The following is a 9,577-nucleotide window of genomic DNA, read 5'->3' as shown; positions in this document are numbered from 1 at the left end:
AATGATTGGTTAAAAAGAACTAAAACTGCTTACATTAAAATGCTGCACCAGCAATTTGTTTCTGTTGGCTAAATTCACTTGTTTAGTGGTTCTATAAGCAGTGAGCCATGGGATGACTTTCCTTATTACCCCCTCTAGAACTGGACAAAACCCAGTTGTTTCTGCAGACTCCTCACTATGGATCTTGTTTTCAAGTCTGCTGCATTCCAGTTTCACAGCTGAACAAGCTCAATTTTAAGCAGTGCTTGTCCCCCACACAGTTGTTCTTACCTTTGCATTGTGGTAAGGACAGGTGGCTCGGAGCCAAACTCTTTTCAAGGCTGTGCTGCTTGTTCAGATGCTCAAACAAGGGGGCTGGACTCTTCTGAAAACGCTGGCTGTCTGCTGCAAGGGGTGCCTGGAATGTAGCAGCTCATGAACCTCTTCTTTCTGTCTCCAGGTGTGCCTCAGTGAGCAGAACTTTGCTCCTCTGCTTGCTGTTTCAGTTTCTCAGAAATTCTCACTTACATCATTTTCACATAGCTTTACTCTGGGTGGATAAGCAGTGATAAAAGGACTTATTTTATTTTTGTGCCTTGACTTGAGTGATTCACTCAATCTGATGGCACCCACAAGACTTGATTAAACAGCTATGATTAAATAAACAACAGTGGCTCCAGCCCTACATTGTGGTGCTATCTGCTGATAGCTGAAGTGCTATCTAAATGCTCTTTCGTAGGGGTTTGCCAAAGTGCAAAAGAGGCCATCTGAGAAATAATGTGCTTGGGTCAATTTTTTAGCTCGTGGGTGCAGTGAAGAAACAGCTTGTCCAGTTCTAAATATACCCATCCTTGACAGACGTGAAATAAGTCCGCTGATTGAAATAGCTGCCTCGTTCCCAGTCTGAGATCTTACTGTATAACATCAGCGCTTGGCTGCCCCTCTGGTAAACTTGGAGAAGAACTAATTTCCATTTTGCTCCTTTTGAAATGAAAGACATTTGAGGATTGTCATCCAGCAGGAATGTACCAATTCTAAGAACTTCTAAACAAGGCTCGCTTCATAATGAATGGCAGCAGGAGCCTGGATTTATGGTGAGATTATTTGGTTATATGTAGCCTGAAGGAATGAAAAATGAGCAGCCTGAATAAGAAATTTGTTGAATATCTTGGCAGAGAAATTAAGTGGCCCAATTTATGAGAAATACCGAGTTATCTTTCTGCAGGCACATTTGTGAGTGTGATTTTACATCTGTGCCCTTTGAAGGGCGGCTCTTGGTGAGATATACACTGTACCTATTCCTTCTGAAAAGTGATGGGGTGTGTCTGTCTTTATACAGCCAGATGGAGTGCTTGGTGGACTGCCAAATGCCATTGGATGGATGCTGGTACTTTTCTGCTCTCGGCCTTCCTGGGCTGGTGGATATGGAGGAAGCAAGGGCTGGTTTTGGGAGCACAGAGCTCTGGAAAGGGCTGTTGAGGGGACGGGTGATGAACTGAAAGATGGAGCTGTTTGAGATCCCAAGGGAGACCAGGAGTCATTTTATAGTGCCTTTGGCTTGGCATAGGCTGCTAGATGGATAGCCCACCCTGTTCTACTGGTTGAGTGACTCCCTCTCCTAGGTGTCCTCCAAAGACAAAAACGAATGTGGCTGGTGTCGCCTGGAGCTAGGGACCGTTAGATAGCTGGAGTAAGAGGTGGTGATTCCCAGCCAACTTGTGTGAAGGTTAAGCATGAAACCATGGCTGTATTGAAGACTGTACAACTATATGATGTTGATGGTTTCGGTGGAATCCCCAACTTTCCTGTGATTATTTTTGCCTGAATCTATGTAAGGCAATGTGTATACATGAACCTAAGAGCTACAGAAAACTGCTTTTCACTGGCTAAGCATCCCAGAGTTGACAGTTTCTCTTAAATTTTCCATTCAGCTATCTGTACAAATCCTAGGTTGTGCATGTGTCCAGAACTCTTGTTTTTGCCCAGGGGAAGCTAACTGGATACAATGAAATTGTTGCTTGACTAACTTCAAAATATGAAACTCAAAAACAAACCCACAGCTATTTTTTCAAGTTCTAAAATAAATAATCATATTCCTTTTTAAATGAATCTCTCACCACTTCATGTGATCTTGCAGTTCTGCAAGACACTAAAGGCTTTTTTCAGCATATGCCAATCCTGAAATCAGTGGAAGACATAAGTAAAGGTAAGCATGTATTCACACGCTTGCTGACTTGGGACAGAGCATCCACTGTTTTTCTGAATTGTGTCTTACGTTTCAAAGGAGGGGCCTTCGTTTTCCCTAATGGTTCATTTATATATTGCAATGTGCTGAGAGCTCAGGATTATCCCATTTGGAGGAAGAAGGGAGGAGGGCAGGCTACACTTGGGAAAGCTGTTCTCAGTAGTTCTGTTTTCTCTAACCCCATTTTCCTCATTATGATCAGCTAATGCTGACAGACTGGTTCGGAGGAATTAAATCCCATTATATGCCACAGACGAGTCAATGAGACCTGGAGACAGACCCTCCTTTAACATAAGTAAAATAAAGATCCCCTGTGGCTTTTAATTCCTTTTGATTTAGTTACTTAATTGAACCTGCACTGTTCTTTCTTTGTAATTGATCACCACACAGAAAAGGTAATGAGACAGAAAACTTTATTTTCTCTCTGGTGATTTTTATGGTTATCATGCAAATGTTTTTCTTCTGCTTCTTTTTGGGATGTAGACATTCTCAATATAGGCAAAGAGAAATCAATGTTAGTTAATTGAAGGCAGTTACATGGTTGGAAGATTGAAAGCTCTTTTGCTGCTGTTTTGTTTAGTTTTTGTTTTGTTGATAACTTAGCTCAGGTTTTGTAGAAAGACGGTGCGTTTTATTGTCCTTTTTTCAAAGCTGAAACTGTTAAGATTGAGGACATGGTCCAATACCCACTGAAGCCAAATGGGAATTGTTCCCTCTAATTTAGTAGCTTTAGGTCATGCTTTGGATGTACATATTCAAGACATTTATATGTGTATGCACACACACACACACACACACACACACAAACAGATGCTTATCTGCTCCATGTGCAGTTTGTCAAAATTAGAATTAATCTCTGAGCAAGATAAGGATTTTTTTTCCCCCAGATTTAAAGAAAAGCTGATACTCAGTTTTCAATTTTAAAATTTCTTGTAAATCTAATTGCTCTCAGACTTTTCCTTATTTACTTGCCAAGCTTGTCCTTCTTCCATCTGTATATGTTCCCCTTTCCATTTTCTTCCTTTTTATTTGTTATCCATCTTAGCTACCTTCTGCATGACCAAGGTCACGTGGGCTCTCTTCACCCAGAAGCCAGCTAATGCACCCAGCTTCTCCACCCATGATGAAGTTATGGATATTTCTTTATGATGCACAGAGCTGGCTGAGAGTTAAACAACTCAAGTCTGAAAATCTTAAGGAGTTGCCAAGTTTCTCCACCCCTTGCCTTTGTTCATACATCTTCTTGCCTTGAAGCAATTTTAATAAAGACTATGCAACAACATTGGCATAGCATGAGCAGCATTATTCCATCTGTTTCTAGGGAAAATGTAAAAACGTGTTAGTATAACATTGAGGCTCCAATTTTCAACAGTTAAAAAATCAGTAATACTGAAGTTAAATGCTGCTTTTCAAAGCTATTTAGCAATTTTCATTGCCTTTGTTTTTTAGGAAGTCGAGTTCAGATGCCTGAGCACTCACTCTTTGAAACTAAGGCTCTACTTATTTTGATTTGGGCAGCCAAAGTCCTTGCTTTCTGTTGAAAACGTTGCAGAACTGTTATGTTAAAGAGTACTCAGTCTCTCACTGAATGCTTGGTATTTGCAAACATTCATCTTAACTTCTATGAGAGTTAGCCTTACATTAGACAGAGAGCTTGAGGATGTTAATTTTAATACTTTGCTAACCCTAGATTAGTATTAAAAAGAGCATGAAAAGAAATATTCAGTGCTTTTTGGAATTAAGGCCTTACCTCTTTTTTTACTTGTCTTTTTTTTTTTTTCCCTGTGAATTATAACGATACACCAGGCAGAGTTTTTACTGAACCTCACATTTGAACCTCACACTGATGATAGAATCATCTGTCAGTGCAATAGTGATGATTTGTGCCAAAAGTCTCATTCTAAGAGCAATGTTGGTGCAGTCAGGAAACAAAATGATGTAGCGTGCGTCTTCCTGGCATTCATACCTAGTGAGAACAGGAGAAAACAGGTAACTGATGCTACAAACAAGGAATAAGACATGAAATATGGTTGGAGACATGAAAGTCAAAGGTAGCCTGCATTGCAGTGACCATGAGATGTTGGAATAAAAGGTGGGAGAAAGGCAAAAAGCAGTACCATAACCCTGGATTTCATGCGAGCAAGCTTCAATCCCTGTGAGAATCTGCTTGGAAGAATCCGATAGGATGTGGCCTGGAGAGAAGAGGGATTTGGGAGGGCTGGCTTCTCAAGAATTGTCCATCCCAAAAAGCATAGTGGGCAGGAGGCCTTGCTCCTGGAAAAGCAAGGAGTGCCAAAATGAATCAGACATATAAAGGAAGTATGTGAGGTGGAAGCAGGGGTAGGTGACCCGGGAGCAGCAGTGTAGAGATGGGATTGTGGAGAGAGAAGGCTGACCTGGAATTGAATCTGATGAAAGATGTGAAGGCCAACAAGAAGAGATTTTACAGGCATATAAGCAGTAAAAAGATGATAGGAGAAACATGGATTCATTGCTGAACAGGGCAGGGGAACAAATGATGTGGAGAAGACCATGGTACTCAGTGCTTTTCCTTCTTGCTCTTTACTTGATTTTTTGGTAAAATCAGCCTCAAGATATCCCAGGCCACTGAGAAGAGAGAAAAAAAACTAGATGGAGGAAGATTAGGTGGTGGTGGAAAAGAGCTAAATTGGGAAGCGCTTACATTGGATATATGTACATCTGGGGGTTCTGATGGGTTGCACTCAGGAATGCTGATGGTACTAAATGATGTCATTGCAATTATCTTTGAATGGTCACGATAACTGGTAGAGATTCCTGATGAATGGAGCAGAGAAAATATCTTCCAGAAGGAAAATCTGAGGGACTACCAGACAGTCAGCCTCACCTCAGTGCCTGGGAAGGTGTTGGAAAACATTGTCCTGAGAATTTGGTTAATTCTGGACATATGAAGGTCAAAAATGTGATCAGGAGTATTCAGCATGGATTTATGAAGGGGCAACAATGCTTTACTGACCTGATAGCCATCTGCAATAAGATGAAGAGGGCTGGACCGCATGATCTCTCTTTCAACCTCTACAATTCTGCAGCTCTGTGATTTGCTAGTCTCCTGCTTAAATAATCATCAGTTTACAGAACAGATACCACACAACAGGTGAGTCAGCAAGCATCATGGCTCTCAAGTTTTTAACATAGAGTAGTGAATGATCCATTAACAAATCTTAGATAAAATATATAATAATTAAGATTAATGATTCAAGCTACTCTTCCACAGCTTTCTTTGCATGACTGTGTACAAGCATGTATGGCCTTTAATTTTATTTCTTTGTCACTGTCCAGAAATGGTTGAATTCAAGTGACTGGCTCTTATAAAGATATTCTGTGAGAGTGTTCTGTACTGGTCAAACAGTTCAAGGCCTCTTTCAGGATGGTCTTTGAAGTGTTCATCTGCTACATTCCACCTTATAAGTACACATTTTTAATACATGTTGCTACAAAGTAGTGGAGAAAGAAACTTGTTCTAAAGAAACATGATATCTATGATAGGTATGGATACCGCACTCTTCATGTGATAACGTTTGCTTGCGGTTACTCTATTTGATGCATGCAGTAAATTCAGTACGTATGGTATTGTGTACTCAGGCCCTTCAGGTAGCACAGTTCTTTGGGGCATTAGGGAAACTGACTTTGGATGCCATAGAAGGCTATAGTGTGATGCAGGAAAATATCATTTTGCAATGGCTACTGAGCTAACATGCTTGCTTACAAATAAATCTAAGCACGTGCTGAGAAGCAGCTTCTTTTTCTCCTCACAGTTTCAACTGTATGCCTCCACTTTTGCTCTGCAACATGGAGTGTGTGAGCCTCAATCATCCTCTGTGAGCAGGCCAACATCCCCAGCAGTTCTGAACTGGCCATGAGACCAGCACAGATCCAGCACGCCAGCTCTTGGCAGAGTTTCCCTATGAGAGAGGCCACAGGGGACCCTTCACATCCCCCTGACCACCAGAGCTAGCCACTCTCAAATCTGCATTTTTTTTTCATGAGGTGTGACTCATCAGAGTCATCAAGTTGTGACCTCGTAAAAATGGCTTTTCTAGAGTGATAGAAACCACAAGATCCCATTACAAGCCATTTCATTTTCAGTGACTAATGGAAGGTCAGATGTAATCAGACAAGAGGAAATTCTTAACTCTTTCTCAGATTCCCTTTTTCCACTTTAGCAAAAGCAAAGCTCACCAATAAATGAAAGTCAGCTCAGATGGGTATTCTTTGTATGTGATGTGCCAGTACCTGGTTACACAACAGAAAACTGCCTAATGTCTGTCCAAGTCTTGTTTTTTTCTTCCTGCAAAAACTATTTGCTTCTTGTAAAGTATATTTTAGCTACTCTCAAACCAGCTTTATTATTATTATTATTATTATTATTATTATTATTATTCACATTTATCATTTTACAGATCATTTAAGTGAACGTGGTAGTGAGGAAAGTATCAAGATTACAGACTGGATTCCTGGAGCAGATCAGTAGACTTTCATGGCCAGACAACAGAACAAGCTGACCAAGTCCATGTAGCCAATTCTGCAGTCAAAACCAAAGTGCTGGGACTCAGAAGGTTTCGCTTGTTAATTTAACTGCGAGTAAATAAAGAAATGCTGTTGGCCCTATTAATGTAAGTGATTCAACATAGACTGACTCTCAGACCTATGCAGAGCTCTTGTAAAATGTATGTTCATTGTATGCTGAAAAATATAGGGGCATGGGACTCATGAGCAAGGCCTGGAAATTAAGCTCATGACTGACAGAAGGGGCAGTGCATGAATTGGCAGACAGATTATGGAGCAGCATGTATGCTTTGATCATAAAATACTCCTTGATAGATGTTGGGGTCACTTCAACCTAGGACCAGACTAAATATATATGCAAGAGTCTGTTGTATGATGGGCTCTGTATTGCTCTTAAAATTGAAGGAGGACTATTGATGGAGTCAGGGATCTACACAGCTGAAGTTTCACTAAGTGACCTTGAAGTCAGCAGGAACATATGTAATATAACGCAAGCAATTATATACAGTATTTTTCTGCCTCTCTTCCTATATTGCTTCCTCCATATTGTTATATCTATTTTCAGCACAGTGTAGGCCTGAGGGATAACGGCAGATGACTCATGGACCAGACACCAGTGACAGCGCGTTACTCTGTGTCTGTTGGCCAAGTGTTACTGACTGAAATCACTGGCTCTACCTCAGTTCACTGCAGCAAAATGTCTGGTCTTGTTTGGATTTGCTTGAGAAATGACCTTCATTGTTCTTATCCACATTCTCACCTTATACAATGTCTGTGTGTGTGCCAGAGTCACCTCCCCTGCAAGGGTGGACAGATTTAGGGATGCTCAAAATGGCACGGGTAAGTGGGGTGAATTTTATTTTTTGAGTTCTTTATTTGTTAAAAAGCTTCTAAAAATGGCTTATAATTGCAGGTGAGGAGATAACTGTTAGCAACAAATGAGCATCTGTGCAGTTCCTCCAAGCCACAGTCTGGGGGAGTTTAGGAAGCTGTGTAACCACAGGGATATTTCTTTCCCAGCTCAAGTAGCTGATGTGCCTTTATAGGACTCATTTTCTGTAATTTTGCCAAAAGCTGTTTTAAAATCTTTACACATGGCATGGACAAAAAAAAAAAGAGACTTTTAATACAGATGCCTCAACCCTACAGGGGTTGAATCAGGATAACGTGATAACATACGTAGAATGTGATGTGTGCTAAACATCTGATATTTTGCCTGGCCTCTAGGTCACAAGGAGATGTTCTCACCTGGCAGCACTGTCCCAGGCCGGAGAACCAACTTCCCTTTCCAAGCCTGGTGGTGCAGCCATCTGGGGTCACCCAGCTGGTGAGGTCTTGCATGTAGGGTAGTGAGAGGTATGGTACTATGATTAGGTTGTGGCTGGACTTGACGATCTTGAAGAAGACCTTTCAACTGAGCAATTCTGTGATTCTATGATCATTTTGTATGGATTCTTGCCCAGGATTGTATACCAGCGTAGGCTATGCCATCTCCAAGGACACATGTTATGAAAGTCAGAAGATTATTCTCAAGTATCCACATCTTTAAATGAGCAAAAGTAAACAAAAAGAGCGTTATCAGGGGGACTGAGCTGAGTCTTGGAGGTCCAGCTCAGTCATGCTAAGAATCTATGTACCTGTCATTTTGCTTTAGTTTCATCAAATAAGGAAATGTGATGAAAACCTAGGAAATGAGCTGAAGTGACCCCTTGCTGGATTAATTGGATACAGTGACAGATCAGAGGCCCTGGTGGGTTTCCCTGCCTAGAACAATATAGAGCTGATGTGTGTGATAAAACAAACAAATGCTTCCGTCCTATAGATTTTACTGGAGTTCAGATGTTTCCTGCCTGTGACAAGTGATAAGAACAGATTTTTCAGTTTTCTCATTATAAAATCTTTCATAATGAGATCTCCCATAGTCATCAGTAGCAGTAAAATATGTACCTCTTGGAAGCCCTAGAGACAAGCATACGAGTATTTTGATAAAACGATGACTAACTCCATTCCCTTCTCTGCGTGTTGTTATTGATCCCTTTAAAGGCTCTAATTTAATGACTTCCCTTCTGCAGTACAGGGGGTTGCTGACTGGGCATTCCTTAGTAGCTTGGGTCTAGAGGCTATTTGGCTAAAGATGAATGGAGTTATGTTTTCATTGGCTTGCTTCTGTTGTTTCGTGTTCCACTACCTAGGAGTTTTTTAAAGAAAATCATCAAAGTAAATAATCTGTTCCATACTGCAATTATAAATCCTGAGGAGAAAAGTGAGCTACATCATTTTAAGTACAAATTGAAAAACCTTAATCTGTGGACACCAGAAGATATATCAAGCTGTGCTGGAAGTAGAATTAATCCATTCAAACCCAAGCATAAAAAGGGACTTCAGGTTTTTGTGAAACAGGGCTCAGATACTGCAGTTGGCTTTCTGCCAGGCTTTAGGCCATGTAGAAACTAACTTTTGCACAAAGTCTGTGCAACATATTGTGCAGTCAACCCTATATTAAACTATCTATTCAAAATCCTGGTGCAAATATGGAGTATTTGAAGGCCTAAAGTAATTGACATCCTGTCAGGAGCAGAAATGGTGACATTGTTAACACAAAGAATGTAAATTGGATCTTTTCCTGGGACACTGATTTATAGGGTTGAGCTGGAACAGCAATAAAAGTGACTTTAAAATGACTTCACAGTAATGGAAGAATATGTGTTGGAATAAAGAGTATACGTAACACACATAGCAACTCAGATGAAAACACTGATGTGGAGATCAATAAGTATCTCGCTTCTTGCACAGTCATCTTGGAGAAAT

The sequence above is a fragment of the Lagopus leucura genome, unplaced genomic scaffold, assembly GCF_019238085.1.
Source record: "Lagopus leucura isolate 7727_CA_CO unplaced genomic scaffold, USGS_WTPT01 Super-Scaffold_73, whole genome shotgun sequence".
In the NCBI taxonomy this organism is placed as follows: Eukaryota; Metazoa; Chordata; class Aves; order Galliformes; family Phasianidae; genus Lagopus; species Lagopus leucura.
Note: the sequence above shows the minus strand (reverse complement) of the source record.